The sequence below is a fragment of the Nothoprocta perdicaria genome, unplaced genomic scaffold (genome assembly GCF_003342845.1).
Source record: "Nothoprocta perdicaria isolate Ctin4 unplaced genomic scaffold, notPer1 scaffold_78, whole genome shotgun sequence".
Taxonomy (NCBI): domain Eukaryota; kingdom Metazoa; phylum Chordata; class Aves; order Tinamiformes; family Tinamidae; genus Nothoprocta; species Nothoprocta perdicaria.
Genome location: NW_020456065.1, coordinates 1,262,172 through 1,279,157, shown reverse-complemented (window position 1 = coordinate 1,279,157; position 16,986 = coordinate 1,262,172).

Here is a 16,986-nt window from a genome sequence, read left to right as displayed (position 1 = left end):
GTCCAGAAAGTCAATTCTCAGCCTGTACTGGTGTAGCAACTAGCTATTAATGCAAATGGCAGCTAGCAATTAACACAACTAGATGAACTTTTCTGCCATTAAAATGTTATTGTATTTCTTCACCCTGAGTGTACAGGCAACTCTCAACTTTGCAAGGAGTTGACAAATGCTAGGGTATTTCTTCTCCCTGAATGTACAGGGATATTCAACATATTCAATGTACAGGTGTAAGGAGTCACCTTAGCCCAACATCCCAGGTAAGGAGGAGGGGAGGGATAATCATAGTCCAGACAGAGATGCTGCTCAGATGCTCTTCCTGATCCCTGCTCAACTTGTCAGTTTTAGACACTGTTCTTTATACCCTTAGGAGAGATATACATGACTTTGCTATGGTCATCACTATAAGGTGATCCTTCCAGATCTTCAGGCAAAATCCATGAGATTATCTGCTCTTAGCAAAATCAGTGAGATAAGTTTTGTTCCCTTATTGAGTGTTTTGCAAATTTATCAGTTCTTTAGCAAGTAGGGCATTGTTTGTAAAATTGTAGCGAAGCCTGTACAAGACTTTCCACTTCCCTATGTTTTTACTGGGGAGAATACCCAAAGTTTCACCATTGCTTTTCTTCCACATTGGCAGAGTTTGTGTGGTTCAACAGTTTTGGCTGTTAACTCTTTACTAGCCCATCAAAATGGGCTCATGCTACCAGTGTTGGAGCAGATATAGGCACAAGGACAGATCAGCCCCAAGCAGACACAACTCACAGGGATGCTTACATCCCTAACTGTAGTGTAAACTCTGGTTTCACTCCTCTGAACTCCCTAAAGTAGTTCAGAGATAGGGACCTACTGCAGTGAGTCCTGTGAAAGACCATGAAAATGACTAAGTGGCTAGGACATCTGTCACATTAGAAGAGCCTGAAGTAGCTGGGCCTTTTTGGCCTGGATAAAAGACTGAGGGGAGATCTTACCAGTGCTTATAAGCACCTGACCAGGTATGGGAGGTAAAAAAGATGGAGTCAGACTCTTCTCAGTGGTGTCAAGGGACAAGATGTAAGGCACAAATCAAACCACAAGAAACTCCATCTGAACATAAACAAGCACTTTTTTCACTGTAAGTGAACATTGGAACAGGTTGCCCAGAAAACTGGTGGAATCTCAATCCCTGGAGATACTCAAAACCAGTTTGCACAGGGTCCTGTGCAATCTGCTGTAGGTGACCCTGGTCTGAGCAGGGGCTTGGACCAGGCCATCTCCAGAGGTACACACCAGTCTCACCTATACAGCAGGCAGCCTTTCTTCGTTCTATTTACTGCTACTACCTTCATAAAACTGTCAAGAAATCTTTCCAGCATATATTCTTCCTAGATCCACCACTTCAAAACAGATACCTCTAACCTTTTCTCCTTCACTGTTAGGCTGTTCAGAAGTCTAATGGGGCACAAAGTGCTCAGCCAGTGTGGATTTCTGTACTCCTTGGCAATGCAGGAAAGTAGGCATCTGTGGCCCAATCCCGTTTGCCTCAGCTATGGGAGTAGCTTCATTGAAGTTACTCTTAAAACATGTAGGCTTTGCCCCTTGAGAAGAAAGCTTCCTTCACCTTTGGCTCTGAATGCGAGATCACTCACTGTTCTGTTTCTGCTACGATACTTAGGTCCAAGGGATAAGGAAGACAACCAGACTCTAAAGTTCTCCAATTCTGTGAGGTTAACCTTCACTTTAATCCTTCTACTTTTCATTTATTTTTGTGAGTGTGCTTTCTTGAATATATCGGGTCACAAGCTTCAGTAGAAACAGAAAGAGGGCAAAAACCATTGTTAGACAAGAATGCTAATTCTGAGAGCGAGCATCGAAAGGTTGAGTCAGCCTGTGCCACATTGTGAGAGTTCAGCAATGTGCCATTCATTTGTGTGACAAGCCTCATTATGAGGAGGCTTTATAAAAGCAATTCATTGCGAGGAAGCTTTGGATACAGTTCCATCAGCAGCAGAAAATAAAACCTGGAAGAACTGGGAAAAAGCAAAAAGAGCAGGCAGCAGAATCAAGCAGGAAGGCATACAAAAAATCAGCTCTTTTGCAAGTTCATCTTTTCATTATGTTTGACACTCTTTGGGAGATGGAGCTGCGGTACGTGCTTGTGTCCTCAGGCACTAAAGCTGGGAGCTGATATTTCAAGAACACACACACAGCTGCGTAACGCACAAAAGACATAAAAATCCAGCCGACAAGATTGTGATGCCAACTTGCACCTGAATTGCAGCAGTCAAGGTAGTCTATTTGAAAGTAGAGAATTCTACATAAGCTTAATTACTGCACTGTCCTTAGATGGTGATATGGGATCTCACATTCAGTTGAAAAATTAAAGCCAAATCTATTGCCAACAGGCTAGATAGATTTTCTAAACAAAGAAAGCATGTACCTGAATGTTACATGTGTTTTTTTGAGCAAAGAGATATCATCAGTTCTAAAAAGACAGCTAAAAAAAAAAAATCTTGATAATACCTTATGGATTCTACTAACCTCTGGGGGGCTGTATTTGTCATTTTTAAGTCAATCACACTATTACCAAAAAAATTAAAGAAAACAAACAAACAATGTTGTGTGCTCCCTCTGCTGGTTCTGATACAGCAGGTAGCTGAAAAATATTAGACCCAGTGCACTGCTGTTTGACATAATTCAGTGATGCTGAAGCAGAAACAGAAATGTTTGGCTTTAAATGCGTTTTTGGATGAAGCTGATGCTTTTATTAAACAATCAAGCAAGAAATAGAAAAACTCACCTTATCTCCATTTTAAAAGAAAAATATATTTCACTATTTGAGAGTGATAGAAAAATCATTTATAGTGTCTGCTGAATTTCAGGCAACTCCTAAAAATTACAAACTGATGCCAGAGACAAAGTTCTGAGACTGAGTGGCTTGGAACAATACAGATATTGGCATATTTGTTCCAAGTCCTAGTGAATTTATATTCACAAGCTTAGTTCTGAACCTGATGCTATTAAGATTTTCAGTCTCAATTCAAGCTAATAATTGATCAAAGCTCATCTGTGCTTATTAGCTCGGTCGAGTTGAGGATTTAACTCACTACAGAAATACTCGAAGAATGTAAATATGAAGGACTTTGTGTAAAATGAGTTTAAAGAGACGAGATTAAACATAAATAAATGTACTAGAGGAGATATAAATTAGACTCCAGATGATTGGCTCTTTAAATATATGTAGCTTCAGCATGATTTGCAATTTGTTCATGAAAAGAAACTTGTACTAACTAGCTTTACAGGAAAATGTAAGCAAGTTTGAGGCAGTTTCATATTCCAGTAGTGTAAATAAGGCAGTTCATTTCATATCCTACATCCACACATTATATCCAGATTACTCCCTTCACAGCATATACATATTTAGAAGTTGCAATTCTTCTAATTCTTAGTCTTCTATCTACTGTATTATTACTTTTGGTCTGGAATTGCACTGATATCACTCCACCTCTGTAGGCTGTATTTGCAAAGATAAGGGCAATTCTCACCTGGTGACTGAGAAAACAAGTCTGTCACAGAATTACAGGATGATTGAGGTTGGAAGAAAGCTCTGGAGATCATCTAATCCAACCATCCTGTTTAAGCAGGGTCACCTAGAACAGGTTACCCAGAACACCGTCTAGGCTGCTTTTGTGTATCTCCAGAGAAGGAGACTCCATAAGCTCTCCAAGCAACTGTTCTGTGCTCTCTTATCTCCCCAGTAAAGAAGTTCTTCCCTATCTTTCCTGTTGTGTCCTTATGTCCAGCCCCAAGACAGATAAGTTCCCTTTAGAAAAGGGGATTGCACTAGGAGAGCATATGCATAAACAAATGGATAATCTGGCCACTACATTTTAGTGTATCTTTGACCTTGGTACACTCATCATCTATAGAATCACTCTTAAATGCAGTTTTAGGGCATAAACTATCTTCCTCTAGCAAAGAACTATACATAAGGCATCAGTGAAAAGATGTGAGAAAATTCCACTAACCCTTTGATTAACTCTAAGGAACAGAACTTGCTAACATAATGAAGCATGACACATCATCAGGAGATGTATCTATCTGGAGAAGTGTCAAACAGCACAGTTTTATGAAGCATGAATAGTGTGCATCATGGAAAGATAAAAAGATTTTAATTTTATTTCAGCCTCAGACACCAGCTCAACACCATCTCTCCAGCCCTAGGGTAGAGACACTTCCATAACTAGGATTGTATAACTTAGAAAGTCATGTAATTTATAATGGCAAGAGTAATAAAAAAAGACCAAAGAGAGTCCTTGTTTGTTAGAAAGGGTAAAAAAAAGTTAACTATATTTCTTTCTTAAAGAAATACTACGAAAATAATTCTTTAAAATAAAACAACGCATAATATAAAAATTGAACTACATAAATTATTCACTTGATCACTTTTATTAGAGAAAGACAAGCTCAGAAAACACTTTCCTTGTGTTTTTATGAAAGCTGTACTCCTAACAATCTATGTGCTTAATATTTTCTGCATAGGTCACCCAGATAACATATATTTGTGTACTACTTCCTTCTGTCCCATAGACAAGAATATCTATGAATTAGATTTATAACATCCTGAAACTGGAGAAAGCAATCACATCTCACAAGGTTAAGGTCTAATTTTAGAATGCAGGCATTAGCCTGATATTCATTTGCAACAGTGACATTATTATGCTTTCCTATGAACTACAGCTATATTAATAACATATTATAGGAGAAAATAAATTTATTTCTTCAACTACTTTGATATGATTGAAAGAATTCTCATCTTCTGGACAAACAGCAGAAACTTGCACACAAATGCACTGAGATTCAACTCACTTTCTACCCTGTGTGATGAGCAGTTCTCTCAGGGTTCGTAACTTCTGTGTGGACCCCCTCTGCCCAAGTAACCGTGTAGGACAGCAGCAGTAATCTTCAAAAACATTTCCGGGCTATCCTTCCTTTTCTACAGTTGGATTTGAAACCTTGCCCAATTTTCACTTCCTGCTGCCCAGTATCATATAGAAAAGATACAGTTCCACACTTCGTTCTAGAAGGTTCCTGTCTACCACACCGCTTCCAGAAGGTTCTCTGCTGACCTCAACACCATGGTTAAAATAGGTAATGAATTTTTTTTTGATAATAATCTCTACCAAACAGTCAACTGAGTTACTAATATCTCATTCTAATCACCATTGCAGTATTCATCAGGTCTAGGTGAAAATCAGAAATGATTATTTCAAAGTGGTATCTTTTCTGAAATATTCAAATGTCCTTTTTAAGCTTCAAATGAAATATTATCACTACCAACTTTTTATCCCCCTAGAAACAAAAAATAACCAGCTAGCATCACAAGCAAAATTAAAAGGAAATATATATCTGTATACAGAGCATGCATGAAGACTCATATCCAACAGAAATAATCAGATCTCTTTCCTTTTCTGTCTAATAGTAAGTAGTAAAAGAATGGAAAGTAAGCACCCTCCTGAAATACTGCACAAGAATTATGAGGTTAGTGATACCCGATCCCTGTGTTCACTAATTTTCTACATACTAATTCCTGCATAGCATGGTCTACTTGAGAGGTGCTAAAGATCAACAGCTGTAAAAACAGAGCCAAAGCCACACTGAAGTTTCACACCTGTGTGCAGAGTCCTTCATCAGCTCAGTGAACTTAGTCCTTCAACAATAATGCAAAGCGGCTTTTTAAGTGTCATGCTACTGTTTCCTTAGCAAACAGTGAGAGTAATTAGAGCTATTATGTCGCCTCCAAGGAAAGGAATACCAGTAATAAATTTGGGAAAAAAATATGGTTTGGAATTTAACTAGCTAGGTTTGTGATTCTTCCGCTGTAGATGTTAAAATGTTACTAAATGAAAGAAAGGGGTAGTAAATTTTTGTTATTGCACAGGAAAGGGCTGCAACATTTACCTTTAACCACAATTCAAAATGAAGTGTGAAATAAATAAATAGGCTTCTGACACTAAAAGTTGATTTTTAATACAGCATAACATAAGTTGCAATTGATTGCATTGCATATAATAGAACTACCTACAGGTCTGGAAATTATTACAACTGGAGAAAACATGTATTGGTAGAATCACTTTGGAATTGTGGACTTAAACAGACTCAGTAATATAAAAATGAACAGTTCACAAAGGGGACTGAGCAATTATCAGGGAGGCAGGATAGAAAAAAATGTAATTTGTCATCTTGTGGTCATTTTACAGTAAAAAAAAAAGTGCTAAGATGACTGGAAGAATTTTATTTATTTTTCCAAATCCATCAACTATTTAAATTCAAAACAGTCTGATAAATAATTAAACTGGAATAGGAAAAAAAGAAAATTAGAATCCATGACAACGGTTGTACAAAATAGAATACATTAGTCTTTAGGAACTACATTTAGGAAAATCCAGCAGGTTGACTGGGTGATTCTATGCTGCAGAAAAGCCCTTGAGATACCCTCTTGCTGGCATTCTTGTATCATCTGCTTTGGAAGTAGTGTATCATGGGTCTTAGCATTTGCACAGACTTCTGTAGAAAGAAAATGCCATCTTCCATCTAAAGTCTCAGTTCTGTTGCTACAAAAGATGTGCTTGCATGAGCAATGGCTCAGCTCCTAGATGCACACATACTCTCCATATTTCAGTGAGCCTGGAATCTTCCTCTGAATTTTTCCATCCAAGCAAGTGATTATATGGTGAAAGCACAGTACATTTCATTCATGTGAGTTATGTCCTAGTCTATCCTGGCTCATTAATGAGAACCCAGGAACTCTATGGACTATGGCCTTAAATCTTTATAGACTTATAGGGAACTTTTTTCAAGTTATGTTTGGTTATTGATGTGTCTTCCTTTTTTAAATATTTCCCATGTCATGACTGAAAAGATTTATGCAATGATAAACCTTCTGTTTTCCCCCTACTGTTATTATAAGAGAAATTCTTATATCTCAGAGGAAGTGGTCTGCAAAAAAGTTTATTAGGCTTGGGAATGACTAGAGAGAAAGTACAAGGAGTATAAGCCTTACTGCACTCTACAGGATATAAAATAACAATAATACCAAAAATAAATGTTGAAAATTGAACAGGTCAGCATAAGTTGTTGGTGGAACTTAACATCGTAGTTAAAAATACATAGATTGCCTTTGTTTTGCATTCTGTTATTCATTTTTTTTTCTAATCAGGAGACAAGTGAAGTAAACAGCTTTCCATTTTGGTCCATAGATCATCCTGGAATACGCTGATAGGAAAACACTCTTATTTACCGTAAGATATATCATAAAAAAGGGACGCCAAAGCTGACATATATCTTTAGGGTATTTTTTTTCTCTTACTAATATTGGATTATTTTTTCTATCATATAGACATATTTTACCTGTTTAAGAGCAAGATCTAGTCTATTTAATCTTCACTGCATCTGCATCACAGCTTGTTCAGGTCACGGCTACCAATGTTTACCCCATGTTACTTAGCACTGGAGCCAATTGGATTTCTATTAATTAAAAAAATAAAAGCAGTCTCCTTATCAGGTCAGCAGATAGTAACAACTAACAAATTAAGAATCAGTGTTTTGACAATTTGGACATTTTAAAGACTCCCTTTGTAACATCTCCCTTTTCCAAATAATCCTGTCAGAAACAGTGTTCCTGTTGGGATATAAAGTTCCACATCCAAGACATGATGTTTAGTAAATATATGTAACAAAAAAAAAAAAAAAAAAAAAANAAAAAAAAAAAAAAAAAAAAAAAAAAAGAATAACAAAAAGACAGGCCTGATAATACCTATAATACCTTCAAGAAGACATAAATTCTTCTGAGGGAGAGAGAAGCTGCCACACTAAAAGATGACTTCCAAGCTCAATACTTTATTGCAGAGAGAGCATGGGAGCAGATCTGTCTTGGTAACTAGGTACTTTACTTATTTATTTATTAATACAAACTTATTTTGTTATTCAGTTTATTAATAGTTCTTGCTGTTCATTGCAATGCACTTACAGCATGTCACTTTAGCTATATTCACTATGAAAAATTAAGCCTTGATACAGAGTTTCAATCTGAAGAATTTATTTCCATGCCAGATGTTAAAAGGACAGAGGAAATAAACACTTGAAGGAAGCCAGAAGCCATGCATCTCTGATTACTTTGCAGCTCTAAGATTTTTATGCACTCACTATAATAAACCTGTAAGTTCCATGTTCCAGGGTCTAAGAAATAAATTCCCATATACCTGAGTATTTTTCTAAGATTCCGGTTACCTCTATGCAGCTGGCAGCTCTGGTTCATCGCATGTAGGGAACAAACAAAGCAGTTTTAAACATCATCGTTTTTTAAGACAAATTACCCTTCTGAAACTCCAAAGAAGTAATCTCACTCAGCCACAAGAAGATCTATTGTCCTCTCATCCCCAGGCACAACTTCCATTAAAGCAGATCAAGGAGAGAATACACTTCCTAGTATTTAGATTTTGAAAACTATCTCAAATCAGACCTGTGAAGAATATTAAGGCCATCTTAACAGACAAGCCATTAAAAGAGAGGGCAAAACACATACATTTTACAGAGCAGGCAGAGCCATGTATTATGTACGGGTTGCTACACTAGCACAACTCTATTTTACTTGAGTGCAGTATATTATTCCAGCCTGACAACACCAAGGTAAACAATAAAACCCAAACCAGGAGGTAGGACTGCAGTCCACTTCAGAAGAGCTCCGTGGATCTCATTGCGTGATGCCGATGGTTAATTAGAAAAGCCACAAAAAGCTCTAAGAGGCAGAAAGTGATCACAAGGAACATCACCATCTCCTCATTTAAGGCCACTCATTTGTTTGTACCTGAGTATCTTTAACTGTGCTGACATAGACGTTTAATTCAGTGATACAGTAAGTATTGCGCTCTGTATAGAAATTCCTCTTCTTGCATCCCAGAAGCCACAGATGTTACTTTATATTTGTGTACACAGTAGCTTCACAGTCGATGCCACACAGAAGTAGCTGCAACAGGTGGGGACTGCAACAACATATGACCACCAATTTGTGTCACAGCGTCTCAAAAGAAAATTGTGACTAAACCTAACATTTACCTCGAGAAAATACAGAGTGGAAGAAAGATACTACTGCTTTTCCTGGTTTTCTATCTTTTTTTTTTTTTTTTTAATGGCTTCCTGAAACAGCTGCCAAGCAAAACAAAACAAAACAAATCTTTGTTTCTTTTAAGAGGCGAACAAAGACCTTTCAGTACTCGTAGCCTGACAGTTATTCTCAGCACCCTCAAGTCACTGCCCTCCCTGAACTCAGTTTGCTTTGGTGCAGAGCCAGATAAAACACTCAAAGTCTAAGTTCACTTTTTTTTTTTTTTCCCCCAATGTTTTAGTATTCTTATCCAGTTTTATAAGGAAAAACACACGCTGGGCAGTGTTCTAGTAACTCTATAGGTTCATTGTTCACAGAGGCACCGGAAGGTGTCTGTGTATAAATCAAAATAGGTATGTTTTACCAAGTCATCTAAACCTAAACATTTTTTACTACAACTTTACACTTGACAAAAGGAACATTTATATATGATATATAATTTTTATATAATATCAGTGCTAAAACTCTTTCATCCCTTTGTTCTGTTACAATGTTTGAGAAGATACAACAGTGTCCAATGTCTTTTACATTTCAATTCACTTCGTTTCTGTTTATAATGTTTTGTGCTGTATCTTTTGTGCTTGGCTATAGTAGCCACAAGAAAAATAATGTCCCATCCTACTAATACTTCTGTCCTTCAGCTCAGGAAATTGTCATATAGCCTTGCTGCACCTTGGCTGTTGTAAAGAGTTGGTTTATAATAATAGTTGGTTATTTCATAGGAGCAATATCTTAATTTTATTACTTTTTTAAAAAGAAAAACACACATAAATCATTATTGTCCACTAAACAGGGAGTAAAAAACAAAACACATAGTTTTTTTTTTCTTCATCAAGCCACAGATTTCCAGCTCCTAATGCATTAGCAAAAGTGGTTCCTTTTCTCCAGGCTCTTCCAGTCACCTTTGTGCATTGGAGTGGCTTATGTGTGTAATTTCTAGTATATTATATAGTGAAAAGGACATGCTTATCTGTACAGGTCCAAATCATCCTTTCCATTTTGCTAATCTAGTCTTTTAGTAACATGGTACACAATAAAGTTGCTTTGGTGAAACTGTTCACCCAGGATATTAAAACATGAGCAATTGTGCAGTTTGATAGAATTACTTGTCTAAATCACTTTTTGCTATATCATAAAATATTCTCCTACTTTATCAAGTGCTATTGCTTCTGCATTATTGATGAATGGAGTCCTTTTACTTATTTTCTGCATTTTACTAGTCCAGAAAAGAGTGCCTAGATATGAAGTGTGAAATTAAAGCTGAGCTGTGTGTAAGGCTTCTTTACAGCAGCTTCTGTTTTGTTTATGTTTTCCTTTCCTCTTTTATTTCCCTAATATGTGCAGCAGTAACAGGAGATATAAGCAGGACATTGAAATAGAGAATAGATTGCAGAAAGTAAACTATTCTTTTCACAGGTAATGAAGATTATTGGCTATTCTACAGTGCTGATATCTTTCCAGATAACAGTAGTAGAGTTTTCAATATTAAGACTTATAGCTAGAAAGATAGCATTTACAAATATGACTAAACTCTTTTGGCTTTGGAAAAAATTATATTTTTGTCTCCTAAATCCTTCAAGGATTCTGAAGAACTACCTAAAATGGTACTGTGCATAGGAAGAAAAGATGGTTAGTTCAAGTCTCTGCTTTGCTTGAAGTTTAGTCTATTTAAGATATGATTTGCTCTTATAGTAACAAAATTTTATGTTGTTAAAACATATTTTAAATTTAGAAACAAAATTTTGACAATTATGAACCTGTGCTAACACTACTTTTCAGAAGTTTCTTAGAGTATGTCACAGCACCTTAAATAGGAAAGCTTTCAGTGGTAAAGATATATTGTAAAGAACCATAGCTGTAATTATACATACAACTAGAAAAAGTTTCTACCATAGGTGCAATCTATAAGAAATTATTTTGGTCATCCTATGTAACATAGGCAATGATGTAGAAAGAATATTAAAATGGTGGTGATATGGAAATAGAAACTTCTTTGCTAATTCTACAAGATTTTGGAATTCCTTTTTGTTCTGGCAGTTGTCTAAACAGTAGGATTTGAAGATGGTCTGCATAGACAAATCACAGGATAAACTGGCTGTATTCCTCTTGGGAAGCTCATGGAGCTGATACGGGAAAAGTCTTTTAGCCTCAGAAGTGGCTGTCTTGCCCGGACAGGGAAGGAAATGATCCTCTACTTCAGTGGCAGAATGAAATTCTAAGCCCATACTTGTATTGTCTCCACTGCGAGGAGATTACCTAACATAAGCATCTAGAAGATCAAAATGAATCATTATAAATTTGCTAATACTATACATATTTTCCTCAGCTTTACATTATACGCAGTTTTCTAAACTGAACATTATTCCACAGTCATTTCTCCTCATGGTTTATAGCCCCATTTTCTGCCTTGACTTCTTTGTCAATTCTTTCCTTTGTAGCAACATGATCCCTCCTGGTAAAGAGAGTTTTAGCCTTTTCTGAAGAGATGAGATGCTAGTTGCTTTCATAAATAGAAATACTTCACTTGGTTTTTGATAATTTTTCATTACTGTAACATTCTGGACCTTCTTTTACTGCACTATCTCCAAATGAAAAGATACTAGTTGATGCAGACTTTCCCTCTGTTTATGTGGAATGTATAACTACTCTGCTAATGTATTTTAACCTGCACTTTACATTCTTTACCATCATCCTTTGGTTTGCAAGCTTAAAAAAAATCTCTTCAGATCTATTTCCCTGCTGTTGCATTTTCCTTTAGATATATTCTGAAGAAAGCTTCTCTCTCTGAATTGAAAAATGTCACAGTATGCTTTGTAGTGTCTAATTTTTCATCTTATTAATGCCAATAATATAATGTATTTGAACACTGCAGTATTTTTGCAAGATTCATTGGGGGTCTATCCTTTTCCAGCACTACTCTAATGTTCAGATAATGAAGCATGGGCGCTGAAATAGATAGCCTGCTGACCATCTGAACCCAGAAAGATGAAAATGTATGATTCAAAACTGTTCAACAGTTATGCTTCCTAGAAGAAAGAGTCCTGTAGTGCTCTATCATTAATGCCTAGACACTTCATACTAGAAAAATCTGAAAATAAAAAGAAATTCTCTCGATTCATGTAGGCAAAAATATGTTTAGACAAAATGCTAGGCAAAAGGATAAGGGCCACAGAGCTGTATTTTTACTATCAATTAGACTATTTGAAGAAATATCCTTTTCCTAGAACCCACATCTAGGTGAGACAAAAATGAACAAGTAACTGAAGCAGAATTACTCAGAATATCCATCTTCTATTTCTACCAAAGAAGGCAGAAAAGGCACCAATAAATATCGAACAAAGAGAACAAAGGCAACATGCTGATAACAAAGTTTCATGTGTCATTTTAGCCTCCAGAAATTAGCTGTCAAAGAAAGGGTGTAATTATTGAACATGCAGTTCATAAGATATAAATGCAGTCATAAGATCAACCCTAAAGAAGATAAGCTATTATTGTGAACTATTTTTTAACAAACATATCAGTGTTGGACAGGGAACTGCAGGGGATTTTCAAATATTTTTAATGCTCTTTCAAATTTTCAAAGTGCATTTTATGAGAGCTATTAAGTAGCTAAAAAATGTGGAATATTCAACAACAGTCATTTTCATCCAGATTTGCTTTGATAACAGATATTGTCAAAAACCTTAAATGCAGAAAAGTTTGTGGACCTCTAACTGAATTGAAATGACTGCGGTCAAGATTTACAAAAAAAAAAAAAAAAGAAAGAAAAAGAAAAAAGAAAGAAAAAAACACCACCCTTCTTTTGCCTGATCCTAGACTTCTAGGAGTTAAAGATGTGTCTTAGATCATAGCCCAGATAATTTCTACAAATGGCTGAAAGCAATCACACTTTGATTTGATGAAATCTTGGCTTAGTCAAGTGGCTCATGGACTTCAGTGAGATTAGGACTTCACTGATTTCTCTAAATGAGATTTACAGTAGGCTCAACAAGAGCTACAAGTATATTGCTTTAGAGAATATGTTTAATCATAAAAATTCAGTAACGTCATAAACATAAATGTATTTCAAATGTAGCCATTCTTTGTTATATGTAGTATGTTAAGTATGTTTTGTAGCTCCTTGCCTTCCCCCACCAAAATACACATTTTGACAGTTCCCTTTCTGTGAGTGTTCCTTTCTCTGTCTTACATCTTTAATGTTGTGTCCAGACATACTGCATAAACTCTCTCTCTGCTTATCATTTGTTGTACCTGGAAGCCCTGAGACTTTGCTTCTTCATGGCATACTGCTGCCAAGTCAGAGTCATCTGCTTTTCAGAGGAATATAAAGTGGTAAAAATCATATTTTGTTTGACACCTTGATTGTGCCTTGAGGCTATGAATCTGATGGTTTTTGCTTAGTAAAAAGCATAGTGGTTGTGAGAACAGGTGGAATCTGACAATTCAAGATGCTCCTAAAATGTAGTAAGGGATAAATAGTCTTCAGTGACTTTGACAGGTGCTTCTGAGAGATAACTCTAACTGCTTCAGTCTCAAAGGTTTTTTTGGCCATGAATGAAACTTTTGGTAATCTGTAGGCATTGAGACAAACTGACAGCTCCTCTGCATTATTTTTAGAGGGCCCGGAGTTCAAGAACAACCCACCCTCTTCACTCCCCAGGCTATTAGCAGACTTCTTTGGCAGTTGTAAACTTTGATGGGTTGCTATTTATCTTGCTCTGAAGTGCAGTTTTCTCACACAGCAAACTGTCTTACAGGGTGTTAACATCTCCCCTTCCCACTCATCAAAACACTTACCACAAAACAGATGCACCAAAGATGAGTCAAATTTGAACTTGTACTTTAGATAGCAGGCTTCATTTTCAAGTGGTCTCTCTGGGCAATTCAGACAACAACACGATGCAGCTGCACTGACCATGGAGAAGGTTACAACAACCAACCCTAAGGACAGCTTAGGCGAAAGAATCTTTTTATTCCCCCTCAGCACTGAATCTATACAGGAATTGTGCCTTGACCAGTTAAAAAGAGAGGATATGTCAAGAGTTGCTCTGTTTTTATTAACCATTCATAGCCCCAGGAGTTATTCCATCATATGGCATCACTGCAGAATGGAAGTGTCCTACTTTCAGAGTAGTTTACTTCTGTGGCCTTCCTCAGGACGGGAATTCGCCATTGCGCATGAAACCTCTGGGGTAAGAAAGTGTGAAAAGATAATCTTTTGGCAGGATAGGGATAAGATGGAAGGGAAATAGTGCAAAAACAGACACTCTTATCACTCAGGAGCTTTAGGTTTTCCAAACTAAAAAATAAGATTATGAGCAACAGAAGCAACAACTAGGTTTAGTACTACTATCTAATATACTCCCCCTATCTGTAATGATTCATCTTAAAAGGGACGAAATAATTTGATCTGCCCTAATGAAAATGCATTTGGATTCTCTGACGAATTTGTCTTGTTAATCCTCATCACAATCTGAACTGAACATTTGTTGCCAGGTACAGCAAAATTCTACTACCAGTAAGAACCATTTCCTCTGTGAGTTCTCAGGAAATTTAGCAAAATACTTTTATATGGAAATAAAAACACCAGTTAAAGCATCTGCTTTTCACTTATAAATTCACCAGGAATGCCTTGCTTCTTAGAGTAATGAACAGTTGTGAGATTTTATAATTATAATAATGGAGAGAGCTAATCTGACAGTTTTGCCATTAGTCTTATTTGCACTTCTTTTAGATCAAAATAACTCCATTGAGTTTACTGGAATTTTGTCTTGCTTTATGTCAGATTTTGAGCACAATCATGTCCAAATTTATGTCTTATCTCATGAGCATGCTGATTTTCCTTGGACATTGCTGAAATTTTGAAGCAATCATAAATGGGCCCTATCCCCAATTTACACGTGATCCTTCAAAATGAAAAAAAACTAAGCTAGATGCTATACAATGGTTTAATGGTTTAATTTTAAAGAGCACAGATTAGGTCTGCTGTTTACGAAATGCACTTCTAACCATTCAAACTCCTTTCCTTATTACCAAGCAAGTGGTCTTGCCACTTCCTTACCTGTTCATATTGTCCCCTCTGTTCTCCTGTAGAAATCAACACATCCTTAAAAGCTCACCTGGGAGGCTGGCTACAAACATAAAATATTAGGCTGTCCTCTCCATAAACTATGGAGTCCTCTCCCTAGTTACATGTCTATATTTCACTGTTTACCACTTCCTGTATATGTGCTAAGATAATTAGAAGCCCACCCACCTATCTGAGATGAAGTAGCTAATGTTGTATCCAAAATATAGTCAGATGCTTCAAGCATAAGAGTAGAGACAGGAATCTTTTCAGTGTATGCTTTTACAGGGCTGCATGCAGATCTTCCTGATCAAAGACACATGATTAGTATATGGTACTATTTAGATGGTAACACAGTTGGAGACTAACAACAGCACAGTCAATTTTAACATAAAGTGAAAAGGTTCACAAATGGAGTTTATGTGCAAAAAGCTGTAGCTATGCTGATACACAGGAAGCAGTGCCTGTACATGAGACAGTGCATGAATGCAGTTATTTGTCCCCTATAGGACCGTATAAGGGTCTTTATAGGTCCCTATAAGTCCTTAGGGACCTCTACTCCCTACAAGGTCTCTCTCCTTTATGCGTCCCCAAAGGCGCTGTTGCAGGGTGCCACTACAGTAAGAGAAGACGTGCTTTTTTCCTTGAAGGAAGCAAATCTTCAGTCTGTCTTTTCTGATGCAATTATACCAGTCAGGTAAAACGACCACATAGTATGGATGAAATTGGGAGACAAGTCACAATTTGTATAGGACTCATGATCATTGGTTACAATAATTGTAATTCTAACATAACTTGAGAATTAGGTTCTTTCTGTTGCTCTATGGGAAAAAGGAAAACTCTTGAACAAAGCAGAGCTGATGAAATTTCTTGTCTACGATCATTTCAAATAAATCAAATAAATTACATGACCAAAAGGTTACACAAATTATTTAAACATCTGAGTGAAATCTTCAGGGACCCATAAACATTTCTCAATGATGAAACATAACAATAAGAGTTTTCTTTGTGGAGGTTACGCTGAGGTTCTCTTGGATTCTGTATATATAAAACCATAAAAAGCGATTCCTTGGATATATATATCAAATGAGATTCCCCCCACTCTTTACTTGTAGCTAATATTTCACTAAAATCTAATAGCTTTACAGCTATAAACAGAGCAATACAATATCCTGTACACAGAGAGAGGATGGACACTTACTGAAGCACTAAAAAAAAAAAAAGAAAAAGTAGTATCTAGTTATTTGACAAAAAAAGTAATGGAACATGAACTATACACAGTTTTTGAAGAACTGATTGCCTTTTTTTCTGATGCTGAACAACATGTAGGAAAAAAAGAAAGAAATAGAAAAAAAAAGAAAAAAAGAAAGATTCCTAACCACTAAAATACAAGGAGAAATCCAATGACTGCAAACTAAGCTGTTTTTCATAACAGAATTTTAGTCCTTGTTTTGGAAGACCCCACTCCTCTCTTCTCCTCTGTCTTTCTTTTCCCTACTTCAGTTAAAATGCAGGCAATTGCAGAGCCCTGGGCTGGAGGGGAAAGGAGGAGCACAAGTGTGGGGAGAAAGGTGACACGTGAGCCCAAAATGATGGTCAAGAAGGTTCTCATTTTTCCCAGCACCTTCTCAAACTATCCAGGAGCCCCAAGTGAGATATCAACTGCCTTAGCAGTTACTGCTGAGGGCAAGTGAACTTTATTTAGCACAGTGGAACTAATAAATAGCTTTTAAGATACGTTTTTCATCCCAGATTAATTCTTTTTTGGGCTTGTAAAGCA